Source organism: Benincasa hispida, chromosome 12 (genome assembly GCF_009727055.1).
Source record: "Benincasa hispida cultivar B227 chromosome 12, ASM972705v1, whole genome shotgun sequence".
Classification (NCBI taxonomy): domain Eukaryota; kingdom Viridiplantae; phylum Streptophyta; class Magnoliopsida; order Cucurbitales; family Cucurbitaceae; genus Benincasa; species Benincasa hispida.
The window spans coordinates 68842385-68852684 of record NC_052360.1 but is presented as its reverse complement, the minus strand read 5'-3'; the positions used below and the strand labels follow the sequence as shown (position 1 = coordinate 68852684).

The window sequence follows — 10300 nt, the reverse complement described above, 5'->3', positions numbered from 1 at the left end:
TCTAATCTTTACTGTCCCCCGATTGTTTCATAGCGACAATCGGGAGATGGGATGGCTTATTCCATAGCGTGGTTAGAGCTTATTGAAAAGAAAGATGTTCTTTTTTTATTTTAAGTTTAACATTAAATAAAAAAAAAGTTATATCAACAAAACAGAAGAAGGTATTTCGATTCTTTTGTATGTTGATGAGGCGACACCCGGATTTGAACTGGGGAAAAAGGGATTTGCAGTCCCCCGCCTTACCGCTCGGCCATGCTGCCAAAAGGATCCAAAATATTGATATTGGATTGACTCTATCTCTTCCATTGATAGTATCTTACAACACACAGTATCTAAAACTAAAAACCACAAAACTTTGCTTTCTTTTTCTATTGAAAGACAAAAATGTGGATTTTCAGTCACAAAAGCAAAAATTCAGGACAAATGGGAACCGTTAACTTTAACTATTGACTGTGAATTCCTAAATGATTCTTGGATTGAAATTGAAAATTCAGTTTCCCTAATGATATAAGAAAACAATCCAAAAATTGATACCTTACCTATTATCTAGTACCTAAATAAATTAAAATTGATACATAACTAATCATTACTAATCCATTCGTATTGATTCGTTTCCGTAACCATAAAAAAATCTTCTTAATTAAAATTATAATAGCGATTATGAGGCAGTTTACTTTTATCGCAATTTACTTTATGATCGCATTTTTATCGCTTATCTTTACTCTACTGCACAATTTACTTTATCACATGTACAAACCACACTTTTATTAATTTGAAAAACCCCCGGTCGCATATATCACAAATATAACGCAATTAACCTAAAACAATCCCTGTGTTCGACCTCGGATTACACCGAGAAACTTGCGGTGAAATTATACTTGGTTTCAATGCAAGGAAACTTGTGACAACGCATAACATACTACAAGAACATTAATTAATAATGCATATCTAGAAGTAGTATCGTATATCATCGCAATCATCCATGCGCTGTATGACATAAGAAGATCAATTTTATTCATTCATATTCATACATGCGTTACAAGTTTATGATGAGCTTGTATGATGATAAAGACTCAATTTCTGCGTGTCAAGTTTATGGTGCCGTTGTCGGGGATTGGTTAACGATTATTGTTTGCGTGTGTTTGTGGTATTTTGCAGGACAGATCTCTTTGTACTGGCTGTTTAACGTCGAGAGTAGTCTAACGGCTGATGAGCTCTGGTATCGAACTAGAATGTGTACCTGACCCAGAGATCGAGCGTACTGATAACTTATAGAAATACAAGTTACTTATGTTGCCTTATCTAGATATTACGGCCAAAAGAGAAGGAATATGTGTGAATTTATGAAAATTAGCTCAGAAATACAATAATTATGAATTAACGCAATTACACGAACTAACATTGTCAAGATGGTAGAAGAGGATATTTTTTACTCTGTTTTACAGGAAACCAAGTCACCGCTTGCGATCAAGGCTCAACGAGAAACTGAATAATGCATCTTTGTTACATTGCGCCCGTCAATCAACAATGAAGAGATGATTAACGCAATGACGGTGCAATACGACAGTCGATCCCGAGCTGAATTTCAACCGCATGCGGTAATAAAAACAAGACCGCATGTGAGCAACCGATCGAAAGATGCAAATGAGCAACGCAAAGGCAGAGGATTGCGAGATGTGTACAACTAACCTTTGTGCAGATTTGACGGTCTGATTGCATAATAGAAGGAATATTTTTTCCTCCATCTTCGTAATTTCTATAACAAGAAGTGGGGTCCACAGCCAAGAGTCAAAGCTTTTCACCTATAAGTACCCCCATAGAATTCACAGAAGATATACTTGATACGGGTATAATTGATACGAGGGCTAATTGCTGTTGAATTACTAAAAGAGAGGTTGAGCTGAGTACTGATCGGATGAAATCTGGGAAGAAAAGAGACAAGGTCGAGAGGTGAGTCTCAGTGCTATTCTGCCAGATCCCCCCTGCGAAGCTCTATACTCAGATCCCTGCTACTGGTTGAGCAAGCCTGAGAGGGAAGCTCAGCCATCCGCACGATCCATCCACACTGGCAAGTAAATCTCCATCCAGATCAGTGCCAAGACGTTGGCGTTTATTTGTATTTTTTTCTAACGCTATTCATCACTGTATTTTAGTTTCTTAATCCCTTCATTCATAAATCATGTATTAGACACTGAATAGAAATATTGAATGTCTCGATCAATTTCATATCCCCTTTTCTGTCTATTGTCGTTCCTTCGTTTATCGTTTTCTTCATAAAGTCTTCTTAATCCCTTGGTAATTAATATGAATTAAACAAGTAACCTACTCTGTGCTAAAGAAATAAGAACGTTTAGCTAAAGCATGCTGGACGGCATCTTCATTTGTGAGAGCAGAAGTGAAGATGCCATTCTGATGCGTTAACTAAAGCAAGAAGTACTTCTAGAGATGGAAGCAACCTTATGTTCACTATGTTTGTCCCTGTTTTACCATAGAGATGTGGGAGCGCGGCCAATCACTGAGAGGTGTACGTCAAGGGAAAAATAGAACTATATTTATGCCTTTAACGCAATTAACGCAATTAAGGAACTTGCGATGTTTGTACTAATTATCTTTTCTCTTTCTGTTTCACACATAAGACTTGCCACCACATAACACAATTTTTGTATATCTTCACAGTCAGCCTTGACCTCAGTATCTTGTATCATGAAAACTTGTATTTTGTATCATCTTAGATTAGATTTACTTTAACGCAATTTATTTTATTATCGCATCTTTATTGCTTTACTTTACTTTATCGCATCGCATGTTTATATTCTTGTACACAACAACTTTTATTAATTGAAAACCCTTGGTCGCATGTATCACAAGTATAACGCAATAACCTCAAACAATCCCTGTGTTCGACTTCGGATCACACCGAGAAACTTGCGGTGAAATTATACTTGGTTTCAACGCAAGGAAACTTGTGACAATGCACAGCATACTACAAGAACATTATTAATTAACGCATAACTAGAAGTAGTATCACATATCATCATATACTCTATGCATATCCATATTTATATCGTCGCATAAAATCTATGTCACAACAAGTTGATTGCATGGACATGCATATTAGTAGCAAAATTTGCTTGGCTCGTACCTTTCGCGCACGGGCACGCCAGAATCGAGCAAGGGGAAAGAGAGCAGCTGATATGGCTGATAATATGGACAACGCGGCTCCTGTAGGAAATCAAGGGGCGGTACGGCCAGTGCAGGACCTAGTCTTCCTTGCCGCTGATTGCAACATTTCGATGAGGAACTACACGGTGCTCAATCTTTACGATTTTGAGGCCTACAGTAGAGAGGAACGCAAGGTTCGAAATAAAACTAGTCATGCTCCAAATGATCCAGAACGTAGAGCAATTTGAAGGTCTGCAAGGTGAAGACTCGTATGCCCACCTGACCAGTTTTGCCGAAATGTGCGACAACTTCTCATTACCTGGCGTTACCCTTGAGGGTATTAGACTATATTTATTCCCTTACACTTTGAGGGACGAGCAAAGAGGTGGGATCACTCACTTGAGCTGAACGAGATTACCTTAAGGGATCAACTGGTTGAGCGATTCATGAAGAAGTTCTTCCCACCGACCATCAACGCAAGGCGACAAAATGATGTGTTGAACTTTGAGAAAATGGATAATGAGACCCTGAGCATCGCCTGGGTGCGATTTTAAAGATTGGTGAAGAACTGCCCGCATATCGGGATACCAGATTGCGTCCTGATGGAGACTTTTTACAATGGTCTAAACAGATCGATGCAGGCTGTTGCTGACTCCTCCGCGGTAGGAGGTTTTATGGATAAGATGTATACCTAGGCCAAAGTAATCCTTTACCGCATATCGCGAAACATGGATGACTGGATTGATGATGTTATGGAGGCGAGGCTCTGAAAGAAGAAAGAATGACATTGCTATTGTCCTTGCGGAGACATTGACGACTTTGGCCGCTCAAATGGCTGCAGTGACCTCAATCCTCCAATCGATGACAATCCATCAAGGAGTCATCCCCCAACAATCAGTGCAACCCACTGCACCGGCTCAATTGGTCGCAATAAGTTGCGTTAATTGTGGAGGGGCTCATGTAGCAGAAATGTGCCCATCGAATATCCAACAAGTATGCGCCATCCAAAATAACCCCTTCAGCAACACCTATAATCTGGGTTGGAGGAACCATCCTAACTTTGGTTGGGGATGGAATCCTAACCAAGTGGGGCCAAGCAACCATCAAAGTGGTAGTAGAGGGAATCCTCCTGCTTTTCACCATAACTTGAATTAGGGGCAACCAAAGCAATCACACAATCAACAACCCTCATCTTCAAACAACTCTGGAAGCTCATTGAAGACCTTGCTAAAATAGTATATGGACAAAAATGAAGCAGTGATGCAAGTGCAGGCATCTTCAATTCGAAACTTAGTGATTCAAGTGGGCCAACTGACACCAGAGCTTAGAAACATAACACCTGGTACGTTGCCTAGCAACTCTGAAGCCCCAAGATCTCATAGAAAGGAGCAATGTCCTTATGACATTGAGCAGGCAAGCTGAACCGCCTGTAGAGGTGTGGATTATGCTCATTCAAAGAAAGTCATCTTCCGGTCCATATCTCACATCTATGTTTAAATGCTTTCTTTAATTCTTTCCTTTAGGAATTTCTGAACTTTCCCTTTTACTACTTCATTTAATTTGTTTCATGACTTTATGAATTTATTCTTCATTTACTGTCTTTGCATTAATTTCTGTATTGTTTTAATTCCTTTAACCTTTTTTGTATTTAATGCGTTATTCTTTAATTGCTGAATGATTGAGTAACAAGAAGAAATTTTATTACCGCAAGTCGTAGCAACTTGGGTTGATGAAATTTTTTTTTTTTTTTTTATAATAAAATAAAACACATTCAATGTGCATAGGTGATAATGTACGCATCTTGAACCAACAAGATACGTGTTGCGTTCATCCAACTCAAATGCATTGCGTTGAGGGGTGTCTTGCGCGCATGTGTGTCCTTTGCCCGTCCTTAGCAAAATGCACTATGTTGAGGTAGTGTTACGCTGGTAGCAATATCGTGCGCCCGATCCTCTAGAAATGTGTTTAGTTATGGGGTGTGTTGCGGGGATGTATGCGTTGTTGCCCATCCTTTGCAAAGATGCATTTTCGTTGGTGAACACAGTGTGTTAATCTTTTCCTTGCGTCCATTCGAATAAAATATTAAAGATAATTCTTTTTGCAAATTGAGAAGTCCAATCATTCCGTATTCCAAAGGAATGACAGTCTGCAGACGAAAGGACCTTTACTCTGAAACCTCATAAATGAGGGGAGTTCAAATAGTAGGCCTTTTGAGTGTCTCAAGGCCTGCCACCGCAAAAATAGCATTGGGCCCACTAAGGCCCAACCTATAAAAAGGACTTTCCTCATCTGTGAGCACACTTTGCCTCATTTGCAATCTGAAACCCTAGTGCCCCTGCATACCGAGATTTCTTCTTCCCTGAAACCCTAACGTTTTCTAGCTTTCTTTCATCTCAGCATTCATGGCGGACCAAACTTCCCAACCTTCCGCTTCACCCTCAACACCTTCAATTGACCAACTCTCCATGCGGGAAGCAACATTCCTTGTTGCTAGTCGCCGTCTTACTGCTCAAACTTACACTGTTGCTAGAATCGCTGGAAGACCCTGACGAAACCCTTTAGCCGTCAGACCACTTCAGTTCAAGAGGGGGCAAAGCACTGAAAGCACCCCACTCATAACTCCAGCAGTCTCCATTGAAAGAGAAAAGAAGAGATGAGATGCCAATGAGGTATTCGGAAACATTCTGAGCAACTTGGAGGAAGTAGGAGGATTACCCGAGGTAGGGGTTGTAAATCAACCACTGCCTACGGAGGAGGTGACGGTGGCGGTGACTGAGAAAGTGGTGATGACGGAAGAAGTTGCAGTGGCAGGGGAAGTGGTGGAAGAGGAGATAAGGAGAAACACTCTGGCCATAAGGGATCCTGAGGAAACTATGCAAATAGAATCCTATGACGGACCCATCAGAGTCGCGTTAGAAGAAGTCGCAGTAGAGAAGCAACAAGAGGTGGAAGAGGAGAAAAAGAAGAAAAGGGAGAAGAAGGAAAAGAAGGTTGGAGAAGGTAAGCCATCCCATCATCGAAAATAGAAGAAGAATGAAGAAAATACGGAGGATGAAGAAGATGAGGAGGCCAAGCTAAGGAAGAAGAAAGAGAAGAAAGAAAGGAAAGAGCGCAGGCATGAGGAAAAGCGCCGGAAGAAGGAGGAAGAAAAGAAGAAGAGGGTTGCAAGCCCAGAAATGGATGGAGAATCCACCTCCATGAGAGAGAATAGGGGGAACCAGCGCAACTTAGGGATCCGACGCAACCGAAAACAATGCAATTGGTTGGGGCTAACGAAGGCGAAGAAGGAGAAGTTACCCCCTTGATGTGGCATTGTAAGGAGAATGTGCCGCAAGGGTCTATCGTTGACCCTTCAATTTTGATCAATGCATTAGAAGAAAAGGAATGGAAGAGAAAGAAAGAGGAATAAAGCCTTTTGTTGGCCTCTGAGCAGTTTTTGGAAGAGTTTGAAAGAGAAGTGAGAGAAGAGGAAGAAGAAGAAAAGAAAAAGAAGGCAGAAGAAGAAAGGAGAATGAGAGAAGAGAAGAAGAGGAAGCGCGAAGCCAACATGCAGCGTTTAAATAAGAAGAAGGGCAAGGAACTTGTTGAGCGAGAGAAGGAGGAACAACGCAAGGAACAAGAAAGAAAACAAAGGCAACAATCCCGCCTTGCATTGGCCAAGGGAAAGGGCAAAGCGGTCGCAGAAAGCAGCAAGCCCGCGTTGGCAAAGGTGCATCCATCAAGAAAGAAAGAGAACGACGATTTGTTGATAGAGATGGTTTTTTCCCCATGCCAACACCACTACCAAAACTAGTCACGAGCGTGATCGTAGAGCATGGTTGGGACACATGTTTCCAGTGCCCAGCCATTGTTGTTCCAAAGGTAGTGTGCGACTTCTACCATGGACGAGTACATGGCACCAAGGATGTGGTGACCATAAAAGGGCGAGTGGTGTCTTTCAGCATAAGGGACATCCATGAACTATACCAAATGGGAGATAACCTGGATGCATCGGGGAACAAAATCATTAATGATCCCACAGAAGAAGAGTTGGAAGATGCGCTGCGAGTATTAACGCAACCGGGCACTAAGTGGTTGGTTTCTTTATTTGGTTAAAAAGCGGCTGATCCCAACTTCCCATGACAAGACAATTTCAAGGGATCGAGTTATGGCCGCATATTGCATTGCCCGTGACATTCTAATCCTGAGGTTGATTGCAGTCAAATTCGAGAGGCTTGTGGGCACATTAGAGGACAATACTTCTTTCCATGGACTGTCTCAAGTCTGTGCCTGTCAATGGGCATAGGCATTGAGGAAGAGCCCATGCAAGAAGTCCACAGCCTCATCAATATCAAAATCCTGAGGTTGCTCCTCAAAGACTCCCTACATTGCCCAGAGCTACCTTTAAAGAGGCCTGCAATCGATCTCATTGCACTACAAGAACCCAGGCCAAAGAGACAGCGCAGAGATTATAAAGGAAAAGAAAAGGTCCAAGAATTATCATCGCAAGAGATAGAACCTTTGGACCCTTTACCCTTAGTAATCCACCGTCCAAGCCCTCCAAGCCCTCCCGCACAACCTTCTTCTTCTTCTTTTCCGTAGCACTTTACCAACCTTCTCCTTGCCCTAAATTCTCCAACCGCATATCTAGCAGCCCCATCCTCACCTTCAACATCATCACCGCAACCTTCAATTCCACCGCCACATATTGATGACCCACACGATTTGGGTGAAGGCACCTCTACCCAAACTCAAAACGTTGCTACCGAGACATTGCAGGCACCACCCACTGTCACCTTCTTATCTGCTGAGTCAACAAAAATGCAGTCACTCTTCTCCCAACAACAACAACTCTTCGCTCAGCAACAAGCCTTCTTCAACCAAAGATTTGATGTGGTAATGGAGCAAGTCGATGATATACAGCGCAGTGCTGCTACGTCAAGGGAGGCGTTGATTAATATTCAGTGCAACATTTATAAGGTCCATCGCTACCAAAGATAGATAGCGGAGCGCAACCATGAGTACTTTAACTTTCTCACAACATATCTTCATGGCCCCATGGTGCCTCTGCATCTCAGGCAGCACTTGAATTTTGAAGAAGCCTCTTCAGTACTGCATCAGAACCCTCATCCAGACCCTCCTGCTCTTCAACAATAATCATTACATTTTTATGTTACCATTCTATATTTTTATTCAATTCATTACTTTTCATTAGTTAACAAAATTCTTTGATTCTTTGTATAGGCAACAATTTTCGTATTGCGTTAATTTTTAATTATTTGTATACTTAGTTAATATTCAATACGAATAAGTAGCAATTCTCTTCTTTTTGCCTGTGCCTTTTTCTTTATCATCCTTTGTCAATATTTGCGATGTTCTTAATCTTTCTTTTTGCGTCATTCATTGTGCTTCCATGATGTATACTATACATACACTTAGAAACATTTCTCATACTTTGTACTTTCTAACTAACACTTAGTTAGTTCGTAGCTTAGAAGTACTCTACCTTTTACCCTTCAAAGTTTTGCTCAAACCTTCTTTTTGAAATTTTGTCTAAGTGTTTGTCTATTCTGTCCAAACAACGCAATGAGGACCTTGTGCATCTCTAAATTTTGGGGTGGGGAAGGTCTGAGCAGATGAGATCAAGATTATGCGGTCATTAAGAAAAATGCGTTCATTTTTCATTTCCAAAAAGAAAAAAGAAAAAAAAAGAAAAAAAAAATTCCATATAAACTCCAATGTCAATGCATGGGGAAACTAAAAAACATTCCTAACAACTGATAGAAGTTAGTTGTGAAAGGAACTTGCTCGTAGTTGGATGTTTGCATGACACCCGTGGGAGCAAGCCAAAACGAAGGTGGATTTCCAAGAACAACGCAATATGAAAAGAGAAAAATGCAAAAGAAAATAAAAGAATGCAAGAGACAACTCCTCTGAAATTCATGAGTTAAAGTTGAAATTGGCACACAACTGAAGTTGGATGTTTGCATGACACACGTGGGAACAAGCGAAAACGAAGAGTGTAACCATGATCAACGGTCTCGAATAAATGATGCAAAATTTGACCACCGCATACGGACGCATCAAGTTGTTTTGATAAAGAAGAGGTAAAAAATCTTTTTGAAACTAGAAAAGCATTTTAGAGCAGAAATTTGTAGTATAGAAGAATAAAGTAGGGCTTTGTTAGGAATTAGGAAGGATAAAAGGAAATTGCATTGTTAAGCAATGTGCCTAAGTGGAGCATTCAGAGCAAACAATCGATGCAAAATTTAGGAGAGGAACTGAGTGTTTTTGCCTTAGTAGAAGATATGCTTGAGGACAAGCATATATCTAAATTTGGGGGTGTGAAAACTTGTAGAAATACAAGTTATTTATACTGGTTTATTTAGATATTGCGGCCAAAAGAGAGGAAACTTGCGTCAATTGTATGGAAGTTGGTGAAGAAATACAATAATTATAAATTGTCGTCAATACCCCCACTAACACCATTGCGATAGTAGAAAAGAGTATTTCATGTCTGTTTTGCAGGATATCCAGTCACCGTATGCACTCATGGATCAAGAGAGAAAGATTAATGCATCTACGTCGCATTGCGTCCATCAGCATGCTCGATGGCATCTTCACCTATGAGAGCAGAAGTGAAGATGTTATTCCGCCTATCGATAGAAGGTTGGAAGAATGCGTTAACTAAAGTGAGAAGTATTTCCAGAGATGGAAACAACCTTGTGTTCATCACATTCATCTCTGTTTCACCATAGACGTATGGAAACACAGCTGATCACTAAAAGGTGTATGATAACTTGCAGAGATACAAGTTATTTATGCTGCCTTATCTAGATATTGCAGCCAAAAGAGAAGGAATATACGTGGATTGTATGAAAAGTAGCTTAGAAATACAATAATTATGAATTATTGCAATTACACCAACTAACATGTCAAGATGGTAGAAGAAGATATTTTTACACTGTTTTGCAGGAAACCAAGTCACCGTTTGCGATCAAGGCTCAACGAGAAACTGAACAACGAATCTCTGTTACATTGCGCTCGTCAAATCACAATGAGGAGACGATTAACGCAATGACGGCGCAATGCGACAGTCGATCCTGAGCTGAATTTCAACCACATGCGGTAATAAAAATAACACCGCATGCAAGCAACC

General features: G+C 40.7%; 1 non-coding gene across 1 annotated transcript; it reads right to left on the bottom strand.

Moving 5' to 3' along the window:
• Positions 1–188: 188 nt before the first annotated feature.
• On the bottom strand, positions 189–260 carry TRNAC-GCA. Its single transcript has one exon. It is a non-coding gene; the product is annotated as a tRNA-Cys (tRNA).
• Positions 261–10300: the final 10040 nt, after the last annotated feature.